Genomic DNA, 17989 nt, shown 5'->3' with positions numbered 1-17989 from the left:
CACTCTCACCACTATTATTCAATATAGTTTTGGAATTGTTAGCCACAGCAATCAGAGAAGAAAAAGAAATAAAAGGAATCCAAATCTGAAAAGAAGAAGTAAAGCTGTCACTGTTTGCAGATGACATGATACTATACATAGAGAATCTTAAAGATGCTACCAGAAAACTACTACAGCTAATCAATGAATTTGGTAAAGTAGCAGGATACAAAATTAATGCACAGAAATCTCTTGCATTCCTATACACTAATGATGAAGAATCTGAAAGTGAAATTAAGAAAACACTCCCATTTACCATTGCAACAAAAGGAATAAAATATCGAGGAATAAACCTACCTAAGGAGACAAAAGACCTGTAGGCAGAAAATTATAAGACACTGATGAAAGAAATTAAAGATGATACAAATAGATGGAGAGATATACCATGTTCTTGGATTGGAAGAATCAACATTGTGAAAATGACTATACTACCCAAAGCAATCTACAGATTCAATGTAATCCCTATCAAACTACCACTGGCATTTTTCACAGAACTAGAACAAAAAATTTCACAATTTGTGTGGAAACACAAAAGACCCCGAATAGCCAAAGCAATCTTGAGAAAGAAAAACAGAGCTGGAGGAATCAGGCTCCCTGACTTCAGACTATAGGACAAAGCTACAGTAGTCAAGACAGTATGCTACTGGCACAAAAACAGAAATATAGATCAATGGAACAGGACAGAAAGCCCAGAGATAAACCCACGCACATATGGTCACCTTATCTTTGATAAAGGAGGCAAGAATATACATTGGAGAAAAGACAGCCTCTTCAGTAAGTGGTGCTGAGGGCTTCCCTGGTGGCACAGTGGTTAAGAATCCCCCTGCCAATACAGGGGACATGGTTCGAGCCCTGGTCCGGGAAGATCCCACGTGCCTTGGAGCAACTAAGCCCGTGTGCCACAACTACTGAGCCTGCACTCTAGAGCCCGCAAGCCACAACTACTGAAGCCTGCGTGCCTAGAGCCCGTGCTCTGCAACAACAGAAGCCACAACAATAAGAAGTCCGCGCGCCGCAACAAAGACCCAACGCAGCCAAAAATAAATAAATTTATTAAAAAAAAAAAAATAAGTGGTGCTGGGAAAACCGGACAGTTTCATGTAAAAGAATGAAATTAGAACACTCCCTAACACCATACACAAAAATAAACTCAAAATGGATTAAAGACCTAAATGTAAGGCCAGACACTATAGAACTCTTAGAGGAAAACATAGGCAGAACACTCTATGACATAAATCACAGCAAGATCCTTTTCGACCTACCTCCTAGAGAAATGGAAATAAAAACAAAAATAAACAAATGGGACCTAATGAAACTTAAAAGCTTTTGCACAGCAAAGGAACCATAAACAAGACGAGAAGACAACCCTCAGAATGGGAGAAAATATTTGCAAATGAAGCAACTGACAAAGGATTAATCTCCAAAATTTACAAGCAGCTCATGCAGCTCAGTATCAAAAAAACTAACAACCCAATCCAAAAATGCGCAGAAGACCTAAATAGACATTTCTCCAAAGAAGATATACAGATTGCCAACAAACACATGAAAGAATGGTCAACATCATTAATCATTAGAGAAATGCAAATCAGAACAACAATGAGATATCATCTCACACCAGTCAGAATGGCCATCATCATAAAATCTACAAACAATAAATGCTGGAGAGGGTGTGGAGAAAAAGGGACCCTCTTGCACTGTTGGTGGGAATGTAAATTGATACAACCACTACGGAGAACAGTATGGAGGTTCCTTAAAAAACTAAAAATAGAACTACTGTATGACACAGCAGTCCCACTACTGGGCATATACACTGAGAAAACCATAATTCAAAAAGAGTCATGTACCAAAATGTTCATTGCAGCTCTATTTACAATAGCCAGGACATGGAAGCAACCTAAGTGTCCATCAACAGATGAATGGATAAAGAAGAAGTGGCACATATATACAATGGAATATTACTCAGCCATAAAAAGAAACGAAATTGAGTTACTTGTAGTGAGGTGGATGGACGTAGAGTCTGTCATACAGAGTGAAGTAAGTCAGAAAGAAAAAAACAAATACCATATGCTAACACATATATATGGAACCTTTAAAAAAAAAAAAGGTTCTGAGGAACCTAGGGACAGGACAGGAATAAAGACATAGACATAGGGAATGGACTTGAGGACACGGGGAGGGGGAACGGCAAGCTGGGACAAAGTGAGAGAGTGGCATGGACATATATACACTACCAAATGTAAAACAGATAGCTAGTGGGAAGCAGCCGCATAGCACAGGGAGATCAGCTCGGTGCTTTGTGACCACCTAGAGGGGTGGGATAGGGAGGATGGGAGGGAGATGCAAGAGGGAGGCGATATGGAGATACATGTATATTTATAGCTGATTCACTTTGTTATAAAGCAGAAACTAACACACCATTGTAAAGCAATTATACTCCAATAAAGATGTTTAAAAAAATTAAAAAAAAAATAAAATGATATCATGGAGATAAGTAATAAAAAAAAAGAAAAAAAAGAACTATTCCTCCGCATGAGCAAGACTGAGTACTAATTAAGGGATTTCCAACATTCTCTTGGCTGGATTTCAGAATTGCTCTGGTGACCTTTATAGAACAGGAATGTCTACCGCAGTTATCCTATGCCTGTCCCACCATTGTGTGGGGGGCAGATAATTTTTCTCTTGAGTTCAGGAGTTCAGATCAAAAGGATGAGATTGTGGACTTCAATTTGATACTGTGACAGAACGAGATTTGGGGGAGCCTTGGGGAGGAGTGAGTGTGTTTTGTATGTGGGAGGGATATGAACCATTGAGGGCTGAGGTCAGAGTGTCACAGCCAGCCTCCAAGATAGCCCTCAATGGTCCCAGCCTTTTGGTATTTACATTCTTGTATAGAGTATAGCCTCCTCCCACATTGGATAGGGCTGGCCTGGGTGACCAACAGGATATTTCAGAAATGATGGAATGTGGCTTTTGAGGCTAGGTTATAATATATAGCATCTCACTCACCATAGAGGAAAGCAGATGTCATGTTACAAAGGCATCATGCAGCCCTATGGAAAGGTCCACATGGCAAGGAACTGAGACCTGTTGCCAACATCTATGCAAGTGAGTCATGTTGCAAACAGATTCTCCAGCCCCAGTCAAGTCTTCAGATAACTGCAGTCCTTGTGAACTTTCTGACTGCAACCTCATGAGAAATCCTGAGCCAAAACCTCCAGACAAGCTGTTCCCAAATTCCTGACCCACAAAAGCTATGTGAAATATGGATGTTCACTATTAAGCCTGCATTCTATTTTCACCCCGTCCATGTTAACTCTTGTCTAAACTACTGCAGCTGCTTCTCTAATCTTTCTCTTTGCTTTCACCTGAATTACTTTCCTTTTCCCAAAATTACTTTCCTCACAGGGACTTGAATGAAATGTCAGAACATGAATCTACTAAAAATCCCTTAAGGATTTCCATTTTTTCCCAGGATAAAGCCTAAATTCATCAACATAGCCTATAAGGCCTGCATGATCTGACTTATATAGGCTGACCTTTCAGACTTAACTCTCAAGGCTCTTTCCTTTCAACTCAAAATTCAGTCAACCAAATTTCTTTCATTTGCTAGAATAAGCCTTCTTTTCTCTTGACCCGTGGTTGGACTTCTCACACAAGCTTCTCTCTGCCTGGAACACTTCTCTACTCTCTTTTCTCCCCCAAACCTCTATTCATTTCTCATTGACCCCTCATATCTGAGAAGCCTGTCCTAACTTTCTTGCCCAAGTATAGAAGGTGATCCTCACATGTGTTCCAAGACAAGCTATGCCATATTCCTATCACATTCTGTAATATTAACTTATAATTAACAGTAATATTAAAAAGAGTTACTTGAAACAGATGCTGCCTGGGCCCACTTCTGAGTCTTCTCCTGTTGTTTCCCCTATTCAAGAGATTCCTATGCCTCTGCCTGAAGATGTCCTTTGGTCAGAGAGCATGTTTGACCCACACCCAGGGCAGGCTGGAAGCTCTGCGCGGTTACCCTGAATTAATGAGGCAGACAAGTTGGTAAATAAATAACCCATCTTTGTAGTTCTATTGGGACAATCCTGAGGTGTGCTCTACACTGTGCCTCGGGGAGTACCTGGTGGGATTGAGCCCCATTTGCCCACGGAAGTAACCTGCTCGTTAACACACTCTTTATTATCTGCTTCCTCTCCCTATGTCACTTCACTTATTTAGGTTCTCATAGTTTCTTGAATTCTTTCCCAAATAAACTCCTCGCATACATAATCTCGTCTCAGGGACTGATTCTGGAGTAACCCACACTAAGTCACTTAGACAGCACTTATGTGAGCTGGACACTGGATCAAGCTCTTTATGTGGATTATACGTTTTAATTCTCTTAGCAACCCAATGAGATAGGTAGTAATCCATAAAATTGGGGCAATAATACTTACAGGATTGTCATAAGGATTAAACGGGATAATTCATGTAAAGAGCTTAGCACTTGGTATGTATGATAATGCATGTAAAGAGCTTAGCACTGAAAGAGAAGATGAATCTGAAGAGTTTAGCAAGGTCCTTTGCATAGTGAGCAATTGGTTACTTGTCCAAGATCACACAGATGCTAAGTGGTAGATTTTTTCCAAACTCTTCCAGATTCTAGAGCTCTCAATTACTATTCTAAACTGTCTAACTGTAGTCTTCTATTGAACTATTTTTCCACAGCAGACTGTAAGCTCCATGAGAATAGGAACCATCCAATTACATCCAGCTTTATCAGCAGAACCTGGCATTTGGTGGATAGCAAGACAATCGTGTAAAAACGAACTGATTCTTCCCCTCCTCCCAACCAACTCTGTTTTATATTCAGTTTAGGGTACTCATTATTCAAAATAATTCTTTGGGGCTTCAGTTAGAGTAATCATAAAAATTATGTATAAAAAGAGTCTTCCTTGAAAAGCCTCATTTTTATGTTTATTTTTTTCCCTCTTCAGGATAATAGTGCATTTTCACCATGGGAAGGCAGCATATTTAGTGGTAGATCATGCTGGTTTTGAAGTAAAAAAGAATTGGTTCAAATCTAGTATTTTCAACTGACCTTGAAAAAAATACTTTAGCCTCTCTGATTTGTAGCTTTCTCATCTATAAAACAGGAATGATCATACCTCCTATACTAGTTATCTATTGTTGCATAACAAATTAACTCAAAACTTAGTAGCTGAAGACAACAAACATCTATTATCTTACACAGTTTCAGAGGGTCAGGAATCTAGGAGTAGCTTAGCTGGGTGATTCAAGCTCAGAGCTTCTCATGAAGTTGCTATCAAGTTGTCTACTGGGGCTGTAATCAATTGAAGGCTTGAGTGGGACTAGACAATCCACTTCCAAGTCCACTCATATGGTTGTTAGAAGGGGTCTCAGTTTCTTACCTTGTGAGCCTCTCATAGCATGGCATCTGATTTCCCCAAAGCACAAGATCTGAGAGGGAGAAAGAGAGAGTACCCAAGATGGAAGCCACAGTGTGTTTTATAATCTAATTTGGAAATGACATACCATATTCTCTGCCATATTCTATTGGTCACACTGACCAATGCTGGCACAGTGTGGGAAGGGGCTACACAAGGATGTGAATAGCAAAAGACAGGATCCTTGGGGGCCATCTCGGAGGCTGAGTATAACACCATCCATATACAGCTGTAGTGGAAGGTTTCATGTACTTAGTACATAGTTGTCTCCCCAAAAATATTAGTTCTCTTTTGTGCACTCAAGGGAAGATACATAAGTTCTGGAACCTGAAGAATACATTGAGCAACCCAGAGTTTAATAGTCACCCCAGTACAATTACTGTCAAAGAAATCTAGTTACTACAGCTCACATCCAGATAAGAACAAAACAAATGATACTGATGACAGCCAACATCTATCTACAAAGCTCATCATAGTCTCCAAAATTTATTTACACTTATCATTCAGCTTTAATTTTATGTCATCATATATTTCATTTATCTCCACAACTCTATGGCATATTAATTATTATTGTCACACTTTCCAAGTAAGAACAATGAGCTTAAGGAAGATTACATGATTTGTCAAAGGACACTCAGCAACTCAGCAATCAAGTCAGGATTCAAACCCAGGACTTCTGACTCCAACATCTATTCTCTTTTAATCAATTATCTTATGCTGCAATAGTAGCAAGTCTCTCTCTCTCTCTCTGTGTCTCTCTAAATCTATCTATCTATCTCTATGGAGAATGGAGAATGTCATTACTTTTGCCCTTTGCAGTGACCTCTACATAAGCACACATACTTTCCTCAGGGCTCTCTTGCATGTGATTGTCAGTTGTTAAGTGGCCCAGCATCTCCCAGAGCATGTCCAGGTTAGCACACGGTACTAACCCTGCAGTACTGGAAGGATTGCCTTAGGGCGTTGTTTTTATTTTGAGGAAACATAGATAGTGGCTGGTGCATTTTGCTTGATCCTTCTCCCCCCTCACTACCTTCCACACACAAACACACACCCAGGGAGAAGAAGGTGATTGGAAAAGATTTCTCAGCTCACAGATTCCCAGTAATTAATAAGAGGCAGATGCTTTCTATCAAGGGCCTGCTGAGCCATGGGGTGGTGGACAAATGAGGGCTGTATGTGTAAGCAACATGGGCCTCCAGTCAGCAAAGAATCCAGACAGAGCCTGCAACCACTAGGCCTTGGAGTCCTGAGAGCAGGTAAGGACAAGATGCAGACCCATAGAGTGTGGCACTTATTCCAGGGACTTGGACCTGCTACATTCACAGGTCATGATGACAGCTTTGGTGCAGCCACACGGGTAGGCTTACCATTCAACCTGCCAAGTGAAGAATAAAAGAAGCAAGGGCATGAAGATCTGGGAGCAGAGCTAGGCCAAGGGACTGGGAGTGCTGCCTGTACTGTACTGGCCACTTGCCAAATACCCTCTCACTCAGCCTCACCTGCAAACCCACCTGTGGGGGCAAGGGGCGGGGCTATTCTTATCCCCATCTGACAGATGAGGAGACTGTGACTCAGAGAGGTAAATGAGTTGGCCAAAGTCTAACAAATAGCAGTAACCACAGAGTACTGATTTCTAAGCTATTGATTAACTTCTCAACCATTTATACATAAGAAACTGGTCTTTCGGTTGGGACTTAACAGTGAGTCTCTTTAGGTCACTTATCAAAGATTACTATGCAAATCCCTTCCTCTGCACCCTAGGTTGATGCTACCTTGCTACTTCTGGACAGGGGTGGATGTAGCACTCTTCTGGCTGGTCCTTTTCAACTCTTCCCTCAGTAATAGAATGCTAGTGACCCCAGCCTCCCAACCACTACCACTAGTTTCCTCTCCCACCCCAAAATACCACTTGCGTGAGTGAAAGATGCACAGCCCGCCCTCCACAGAATTTTCTCTTCCACATGGCCCACAATTGGTCTGTAGGAAATATAAATCCCTTACTGCAAAAGCCTGGGAAGGCAGACTGATGCCAAAGCAAACATGCTCTCCTGACTCTGGCCTTGAAGCGCTTAGTCTCTTACTCCCTAGATTTTCCAGGCAGGAGGGACACCAATTTCTGCACCAACCAAACACAGGGAAAACACTTCAAGGTTCTCCAAGTGGTCCTATTGAAGTCTCATCACTTGTCTTGAGTTGAGAAGAACTTAGAACTGGGATGGTTCTCGCCAAAACATTCTCTTAACAAAATCCACCCACTCTTATTCAGAAGTTGTTGAGGGGATTGAACTGAGACAAATAATAGCTTGGGCTCTTAAGGTCAACCTGCCTAGTTTCAAATGCTTGTACCATATGATCTTGGGTGAGTTATATATTTTCTCTATGCCTCAGTTTCATTATCTGTAAAATGTGGGTAAGAGCAGGACTTAGTTACAGATTTTCCATGAGGATTAAATAAGATAATGCACGGAGAACACCTGCCAAATACACTGAAGGGGCCAGATATTATTCTTTACAACAAACTACAAATCTCTGTGTAAATAGTTGATACTATCACTATAACAGAATGACTCGATAGGTTCCACATTGATTTTGGAATCAGAGTTTATAAATTTCCCTGAATCTGTGAGCTGCAGTATTTATCAGCATGAATCCACTTGAAGAAAAACCCTAGATAATTTTTATCACTATTTCCATGTAATTTGCTGATGAATTGCAAATGATTATCAAAATTGCAGTGATAACATTTCTACAGAAAATGAATAGGGCTGCTACTCCCTCATTCTCTGGTGCGATCATTCATTTATCTCCCTGGCTGCTAGGAACATTGATGGTAAGGGCCTGGGATACCTTTTCTTCCTTTTGAGACTGGCAAATACAAATTTATCAAAATTCAGCTCAAATGTCATCTCCTCAGTGAAAGCTGATCTTGACCAACCTCTACAAATAGAATTATTTCCCTCCTTCCTCTAGATTCCCATAGTACTTTGTACAGTTCCCTCTTCTTATCTAACTACAGGGCATCTGGCTTCTGCTTGTCAATGTGATCCCCCCCTTGGATTGAACCCTTTGCCATTACTCTTAAATACGACTTTGAGTCTGGGTACTGTCTTCATACCTGTGTTTCACCCAAACTCGGTGGCTAGTGTGACCACACACTCTGGTTTGTCTCCCTTCCCCATCCTGATAACTTAATTTCAGCTTTCAGACTCCTACTTGTATCTGACACTCCAGGGTCTCCTTGTCCCTAATGGAAATTTAGAAACTAAATAGAGGTGGAATTAGAAGCTAAAAGAGCATAGAAAAGGAAATACCTATATTTGGGAGTGAAGAGGATGGAGAAGAGAGGAAGAAGACAAAGGGTCTAAGACCTGTGTCTTGTAGGCAGAAGTGTTTTCTGGGTAGAGATGTACAAGTATACGTTTGGATGAAAGTCATTGAATGCTAGCTTAAAGAGTTTGGGTTTTGTTATTTATGCATTGTAGGGAGATCTAAAATTGTTAAAAGGAGAAGTGTAGGGCAACAAAGTAGGAGCGGTATTTCAAAAAGTTCACCCTGACTGCCATGAGGTTGGTTTGGAAGGAACACTCAATAGCATTGGTGTAGAAGAGTCAGTCCTTTGGTCTGTTTCAACACAGTGAATGTTTCCCATCACATTAATATGCATCTGTTATGGCTGAGGAATGTCTCCAGAAATCACATATAATGAGGAGGATTCTTTGCACGGTGTGTGCATGTGGGCGTGGGGGAGCAATGAGGGTGCAGGGAAGAATGCACAGGATATCTGATCCTGGTGAATATTGGAGGATGCATTTGGCCAGGTCTGTGGTCTTTACTCAGGAAGAAGACGAGGTATCCAGGAGGATACTGCTGTGAAGCAAAAGATGTAAGGGGCAAGGGGGAGCAGAGGGGTAGGAGAGAAAGAAGCCAGAAGGATACAGAAGATGATACTGAACCATCGTGGCATGATCAGGAACTCTGCTTTGTCAGTCTGCTTATTCATTCTGAGCTTGGGAATTTCCCTGAGCCCTGTTCCTGCTGCTTTGCAGAATAGACAGGAGGATAGTCATTGAGTAATGTGCCCCTCCTTCTGGCCAGAATACCCTGTTCTTGGCTGAAGGCCACTGCTCAAATCCAGCCTCTTCTGCCCCTTGCAGGATGGGATGGTCAGTGGAAAGTTTGCTCAATGGCCTGACCGGAGAACTGGACCCTGGCTTCCTAAATTTTTTACTTCTTCTGGCACAGGACATTCAAGGGACTGGTACAGAGAGGGGGACCTTGGGTTTGGAGTTCAAGGGCTACTAGTTTTTTTTGTCTGATACTGCATTTTGCTTCTAAGTTTGGAAATAGGTACAACCAAGACCTGATCTTAATAAATGTAAATTCCCTCTCTGGCCTCCGGAGAAAAGGAGTTACCAGAAAGCGTTTCATCAGTATGGAATCCTAATTGTGGCCCTAGGTCATTAGGTTTTAATAAATCAGTGTGGCTGAATGATGGCTTAAGAGACTTTCTATCTCCAGGAGAACTGACAGGATTATGAGAAAAGCTCCTAATGACTGATATCTCATGGCAGAATCTTAATTACCACAGAATTCATAGGAAGCACCTGATGGCTCTACAGATGATTTGATTAGAAACCACATTTTAAAATCTCTCCCGGATGAGTCAGTGGTAGCATCCTTTGGGAGCCAAGTCTGCGTGTAAGCTCTCATGCACACAATAAATCTCAACACTGAAGAAAAACAAAATTCCCTCAAAACCTCCATTTTTAATTTCTAGCCTAAAAAAATTGACCAGAACTTATTTTTTTCTTGACCAGAAGTTTCCAGGCTAAGATAGGTTGGAGTTAAAGTGCTATTCTACTTGATATTTCTTGTCATTATCAATTATTATAGGTAGAGATCATGTAAATCCCATGACATGATATACGAAGTTCCACAACATATGAAGCCAGCCTATTCATTCATATACATATTTAGCCACTGAGCCCTTGACAGCTACATGCTGGATGCTGCAGCAGCAACAAGAGTGAACAAAAACAAAAATGGTATCTTGCTCTCTTATGCTTACAAGTTATTGAAGTAGACACACCTAATCAAAAAGCTATCCAAATAAATGCAGAGGAGCAGATATTGGTGCAATGAAACCAATAATACAGGAAATCGACCTATATTAATCAGAGAAACATGGCTTTCTGAGAAAATGATCATTGGGCTGAAATCTAGAAGGAGAGTAGAGGATGATTTAGTGAAGGGAGGTCACGGGAAGGGTTGGGTGGCAGGGGGTTTTGGTGGGAAGTGCATTTTGGGAACAGGGAAAGGATGGCACAAAGGCTCTGGGGCAGGATGGAAGTGGAAGATGGTCAGCATGGTTGGAGAGCAATGGGGATTGTATATAAGATGTCTATATATAAAAAGGAAACTGATCATAATAACCACGTGTGCTGTGCAGCCAGATGAAGAATTTGGACAATAAATGTTAAAAAGAGAAAAAGTGTTGAAGTAGTTTAAAAGATTATCAAAATGTGGCCCGGGGTCTGATTAAAAGAAATCGAGATGGGAATGAGGAATGGTGGATGGATGATACCTAATTTATGTTGGAGGCTCAGGGAGGACTTTCCAGAGGAAGTCGTATGTGAATTGAGCACCAAAGGACTAGGAATTAGTGGTGAAAACCAGGCAAGGGGGAGTGAAACCCAAAGGTGCAGCTCAGGATGCTTGGGGTGAAGGTACATGAGGACACCTGCAGAAAGTGAGGCTGGAAAGCAAGTGGAGGCTCAATAATAAGAGGCCCTGAAGGTCAGGCAAAGGGGTTTTAACCCCAAGAGCACCAAGGAAAAGAGGTAATGGTGGACAAAAGGAAGTGCTGGGGCCTCTGGTTAGCCAGAGTGGACCTGCCCAATCTAGACACAATTCAATTTGTATAAGTCACAGTGGTGGCTAAATAAAATCTATCCGGAAGTCTTTATTTTCTCCCCTGAACTGGAAAATGATTCTTGTGAGAATAAACGGACAAAGGGTAATTTACCTGGGAAAGGGAAAAGGAGAGGTGTGTGGATGTGTGTACACAATGTGAATGTGTGTGTGCAAGTGTGTGCTTGTGTGTGGAGAAGAGGAGTTGGGAGAGAAGCCTGAGAAATTGTTTCAGGTAAGACAGCTTCTGCATTTGAGACAAATATGCCCTTTGAAATCCCTTCAAGGGCCAACAGATTGGAAACAAAACTCCCCAAGAGTTCAAACTCTTTACTCTCACGTTTCCAGACACCTTTCACACACTCACATGTTCTCTCTTGTCCTTCCAGTCAAGGTAGGTCACCTGCCAACTCACTTCCAGTTATGGCTTTCTCCACCTAGGTTGTTTCACCCCAGGTATCACCAATCTCTAGCTACCCAAATCCTTCTAAGTGTCATCTGAAACATTACTTTTAGGTGACTTCCAGATCCCCTCTGGGAAGGATGCCCTTTTCCTCTGAGCTCACGTGGTCTCTGCACTCCATTCTGTTGCGTATACATGGAACAGTGTTTGAGCCCCTGTCCCCGAAGCAGGGTAAACAGATATTCGGCACATATTTTCAAATGAATGGGCAAATACTTTAATAGTTATGTTTATCTTTTCTTCATACTTGGAGTAAGATCTCAGTAGGTGTCTTAACTCCTTTCTGTAGCCCTCAGAGCATGTGACAATTAAAGGTCCACAACAGCATTTTTAGGTGCTTTGTTTCTGTAAGATTTGCATGAATGAATCAATAATTGAGACTCAATCAAAACCAAGTTTGGTGGCATCATCCAATGGCTGCCAGTTGGGGGTGGAACTGTTCCTCTCGGGGTGGGTGTTTGGAAAAGTGTAGGGCATTTCTGGTCATCTCGATGGCTGGTGAGAACTCTACTCACATTTAGTGGCAGAGATCAAGAAGGATAAATATCCTGCGAATCAAGGGACAGTCCAGCACAACAAAAAAATCGTTCTACCTCAAGTTCTACCTGCATCAGTTAAGAAGAACTGCCCACTTTAAATGATGTTGAGAGACTTGAAAATGTTTTGAAGAAAGTTGTAGACTCTTTGCCTCTGGGGAAATTAAAAGAAAACAAGAAAATGTTGTCTTGATGGCCTCTCAACCCCACCCAGCCCTGTGATACTAAAATCCTGGGGAATGTAAAATCCAGGCCAAATGGTCCAGACTCGGAGACCCACCCCTTTGCGTCATGCAGGGACAGCCTCAGAGATTCCTGCTTCCATCAGAAAGGGCTTAAAGCTGGACTGTGTTCCCTCTGGCCAGGAGAGAGGTTGCTTCTCAGCGTGTATTTTATTTCTGGAGAAGTAACTCCCAGGAAATGCATACATTTATATTCAGCACACAGATGATATCAGAAGGCATGCTACCAGCCCATCCTATGGTTTTTTCTTTTTCTTTTCTCCTAACTAAGCAAACAGCAGGAGTCAGCTCTAGGAAGCAAAGCATGGAATGAGGGGAGGCATTTGAGGTGTTATCAGGGACGAGGGTGGCAGAATGTCTGAAAGAAGTAACAGACTTTTTGTGAAGCCTCTTCTCCCTTCACCATGATGGAACTGACCAACTCCCTCCCTTACATTATGTATATATAGTTTTACATGATATAGTTATATTCTCAATCACCAATAATTTTATTATGATAAAAATTTATTTTGATAATATGTGATATTTCAGGTAATAATATAATAATGTATCGTTAAGAATAATAATATAATTATCATAATAATTCTATTATGATAAATAATGATCTTATGCTCCCTACTGGTCCTGGAGCTCCCTGAGAACAGTGATAATATTTTACTTATTCCTGTGTTCCCAGTACCTAGGAAAACACCTGACAACTTCCTCCCTTATACTTCATATACATTTCTGTTTTATTCCAAAGCTTATATGATTAAAAAAATTTACATTCATGCCACAATCGATGGCACAAAATCTTGAGCAGTAAGGATATTGTACTTACTTCTGTGTCCCCAGAACCCAGCTGGGTTCCACATACTCAGAAGGTGCTCAGCAAATTTTAGTTGAATCAAATCAAATTGAATCAGTGAGAATAAACCGAGCATTGAAAGTTCTAGTCTGAGCGAATGCATGAATGATGCGTGATGGTACTATTGAAGAAAAATATATTGAAGAAAAGGGATTGATTGGGCTGAAGGAATACAGGGCCTCTAACAAATATCTCAGGAGATGCGTTAACTACCTTGGAAGGGAATGAAGGAAGCACTGAGGCAGAGAGTAGAAACCTTGGCAGAGAGATTTAGAGACTCAGCCATCAACTCATAGCAGGTGGACTCATTGTCTAGAGACAAATGATTGGAAACATCCCAGAAGCTTATGGAAACATAAAGGTTTTTATCCGGTCGCTCTATAAATATACATTCATCCAAAGAGTCTCAAGAATATCCTGCCATAGTAATCCAGTAGAGGAGAAACCAGGGATAAATTGAGAAATAAATTATATTCCACACCTTCAAGTCATTCCTAAACCATTTCTCCCTCACAATTATATAAGCCAAGAAATGTTCACTTAAACTCTTTTGAGTTAGATTTCTGTGACTTAAAATCAGGAGAATTTGGGCTAGTAAAAGCACCTACCATTGCTTTCCCCAACATAGCATTTTTTAAAAAAGCTTTTGATTGCTTGAATAAAATATAAAGACAATCCATTATTTTGAAGCAAAGGATCCATTAAATATTGTTTCCTTTCCCCTTCTCTTAAAGCAACTACTTGGAGGGATAGCAATTTCTAAGTGCTGGAGAAAAGCTGATTGCTCTCGGTCAATGGTTTAGAAATTAGACTTTTTAAACAAACAGATTATTGAATGTCCAGGATATCTGTTCTCAATCAACAAGGAGCAAGAAAAGCTTCAGAGAAAAAGGCCAGTGAGGAATCTTCTCTCTCTCCTGCCACCAATGGCCCTGTCTTGCCTCTTTGAGACAATTATCAAAACTTGACATGGCCTCACTTTGGTTCTCATTCTGAGCTAGCAAGGAGTCAGTGAGTATATAAACCAGCCAGTCTTTGATTCACTCCACAGCAGAAAAGATAATGGTATTTCTTAACTGGTTAGCATCTGTGAGTTTTACTGTCTGCCTCTCTGAAGATATAGATTCTTCGTGGCAGCAGCCTCTCTTCTGTTTTGACCAATACTCTAAACATCAATAACCATCTTCTGCAATCATGATAATACTAACTCCCTGTTGGCTTAATAATGACAACAGTAATCAAAATCATGATCTGGATGTATATGTGCTTTCCATGGGAAGTATCAATGTACTATTTTCAAAAAATTTCTATGACCCCTTTAGAATTTTTTTCTCAATGAACATGTTTAAAATGAAAGCTTGTAAAAAATTACTCACCCAGGCTTCCCTGGTGGCGCAGTGGTTGGGAATCTGCCTGCCGATGCAGGGGACACGGGTTCGAGCCCTGGTCTGGGAAGATCCCACATGCCGCGGAGCAACTAGGCCCATGAGCCACAATTACTGAGCCTGCGCATCTGGAGCCTGTGCTCCGCAACAAGAGAGGCCGCGATAGTGAGAGGCCCGTGCACCGCGATGAAGAGTGGCCCCCGCTTGCCGCAACTAGAGAAAGCCCTCTCACAGAAACGAAGACCCAACACAGCCAAAAATAAATAAAAAACAAAACAAAACAAAAAAAACTGCTAAAAAAAATTACTCACCAATCCCAGCCCCAAATAGTTACAGTTCTCTGATTATACCTGTTTTTCTGTCTCACAGGAAATCGAAATACAGTCAGATTCAATCTTCTAGAAGCCAAATCTAAAAGAACGTGCATTAGAAAGGTCTCTGGTCAAAGGCTGAATCATCTAAAACATGCTATCAGAGACATCTGAGCACCTTACTTTGGCCTCAAGTTCAACACATTCAGTCACGTTCATCTCCAACAAACAGAAGTTGGAAATGGTCCTGATCATTTAGGTTGACAAATGTGAAGGCCTGAAAAATAACAACAATTGAGTATTTATTTTGTTCTAGACATTGTGCCAAGAATTTTGTAAATATTATCACATTTCCCCCCAGAAAAACTCTGTCCATTTTATAGATGAGGACACTGAGGCTCAGGCAGACAAACTGCACAAGGCGAACTAGCTACTAATTATGGAGCCAGGATTTGAACTCCAGAGTCTGTGCTCCTCACTTAACAGAGTGAGTGCTTCTCCCTGATTTTCTTCACCTGTACTTGGTATATCCCTCCAGCAGAGTGGTTCCCACAATGGATTGTCATTATTTACTTAAAACTTTGATGACCCTACCAGTTTCTGAACTCTTAATTTTACTAACCTCTCTATGTACTAAACGTTGCTTGGCCATCAGTAGGGGCTCAGTAAATGTTTGGTACCGTAGTGGAATGAATGCATGAAGGAAGGAAGGAAGGAAGGATAAAACAAAGACATCTAACATAAGTGGTTACTTTCTTCCCTAGCTTCCTATTTGAAGTCTTTCTCAGACCTTTTCTGACTTGCTTTTTTCCAGATATATTGGAGACTATGCATCATAATTTGTACAATTTAGTGAACCTTTACAGAATGGAATTCTGGGCAGACTTCAGCTGGTGTGTGCCAAACAGAGATTTGTATGAAGAATCCATTTGAGCAGGATTAGGTATCTGAAGGTTTCACAAAGCAGTTAGTGCTTGAGATGGGCCCTGAAGAATGAGTTTGAACAAATAGGATTTCAGAAAATTAGTGTTTACTGTCAGAGAATTTGTTTCTTTCTCTAGGGGTTGTATGCTTCGTATGTGCTCTTCAACAGTTCTCATTGGACAGGGAAAGGGTTGAGAGATACACTGGCAGCAAAAACTGTCTATGAAGTAAGAAGCAGAATCGGGGGACACAGCAGGGCAGAGTCCATATCGAGGCCCTGTCTTCTGGGGTAGGGTAAACTGTCCACGGCACCATGACTGTTTTTGAGAGCATTGTTGCATTTGTAAGAAAGAGTCTACATTCTTTACCACAGTACACTCAGAAACTCTCCCTGCAGAATACAGCTCTTCCTCCTGTCAGCTGTGAATGGAAGTAATCTGTTTATGGTTAACAGAGATGCTATCAGGCAGGGAGGAGACTACGATCCATATCTTATCATCCAATCTGCCACTGCCTTTTGGTGTTATAACCATGGAAGCCCAGACACTCAGAGCAAAACAGATGTGTGGGCTGGCCATATAATGCTCCTGTTCCACACTCTGGTCACCATGGGTGGAGAAGGGGCCAAATGAGATACTCATCTGATTAAGACCCAATGGCATGACAAAACAGAGGCAAGCAGGGGCAGGGAGACTCCAGAGAGCTCACACGCACTTGGGAGTTTGCCTGCCTCTCCAGAGCCAGGGAAGAAGCTTGAGGATTGGGGCTTCGAGCCAAAAGGTGTTCATGACAAGAGATGAGATTGATATCTCCCTCAACTCCATAAGATCCGAACTGGCAAACTGCACTGCTTACCATGGTCTTTGGTGTCTTGATATTTCATGAGCTGCAAGATGGTCTTGGTTCCCTCCTGCATAGTGACGGTCCATGCTCCAATTCAGTTCTAATCATTTCTTGTCTAGAGTGTTGCAATAACTCCCTCACTGTTTTCCCTGCCTCTGCTTTTACCTATCTCAAATCCATTCTACACCTTACAGACAAATCTATCCCCTTGAAATCCATCACTCACTCTATATCATATATAATAGTACTATCCATAGAATTTTCTGCAATGATGAAAATGCTCTATATCTGTGCCATCCAATATGGCAGCCACTAGCCACATGAGCCTACTGAGCATTGAAATATAGTTAGTACAACTGATAAGTTGGATTTTTAATTTTGTTTAACGTTAACTAACTTATATTTAGAGAGGCACACGTGTCTAGTGGCTACCATATTAGACACTGTAAATCTGCAGGATGTTATCCAAGCCCTTTAGCCTGGCATTGATAGCCCTTTATGATATAGTCCCAATTTACATTACCAGTCTCATTTCCTACCACACTTCCTATCTGATTTCCCCACAAACAGGCTAAACTCTTTATTTTAAACCTTATGCCTTTTCCCAGCTGTTTTCTCTCCTCAAGCATCCTTTTCTTCATCATCTACTTATATTTTTATTCAAATTTCAAGATCTAAATTAAATATCTCATCCTCTGGGAAGTCTGTCTCAACTTCTCTTCCCCCACATAACAAATCACTCCCTCCTCTGTGCTCCCAAACCTCACTGCATCCGCTTCTATTATAGCGGTTATCACATTGTATTGTAATTATTTGTTTACTGCGGCTTCTCATCCACTGGTCTGGAAGGGAAGGGACTAACGCTTATTCATCTCTGTAACCCTATTACCCAAGGAAGTCCACATTGGCAAGTGTGTGGTGAACAGATGCAAACCTGCAGAATGAATTCATCATTTAATCAAGCAGTGTTTATCTCAAAGAGCTTCCTGAACTGAGAGAGCCATTAGTAAACTCTTGTAACATCAAAGTGGCTGAG

This window comes from Eubalaena glacialis, chromosome 9 (assembly GCF_028564815.1).
Source record: "Eubalaena glacialis isolate mEubGla1 chromosome 9, mEubGla1.1.hap2.+ XY, whole genome shotgun sequence".
Lineage (NCBI taxonomy): Eukaryota > Metazoa > Chordata > Mammalia > Artiodactyla > Balaenidae > Eubalaena > Eubalaena glacialis.
Note: the sequence above shows the minus strand (reverse complement) of the source record.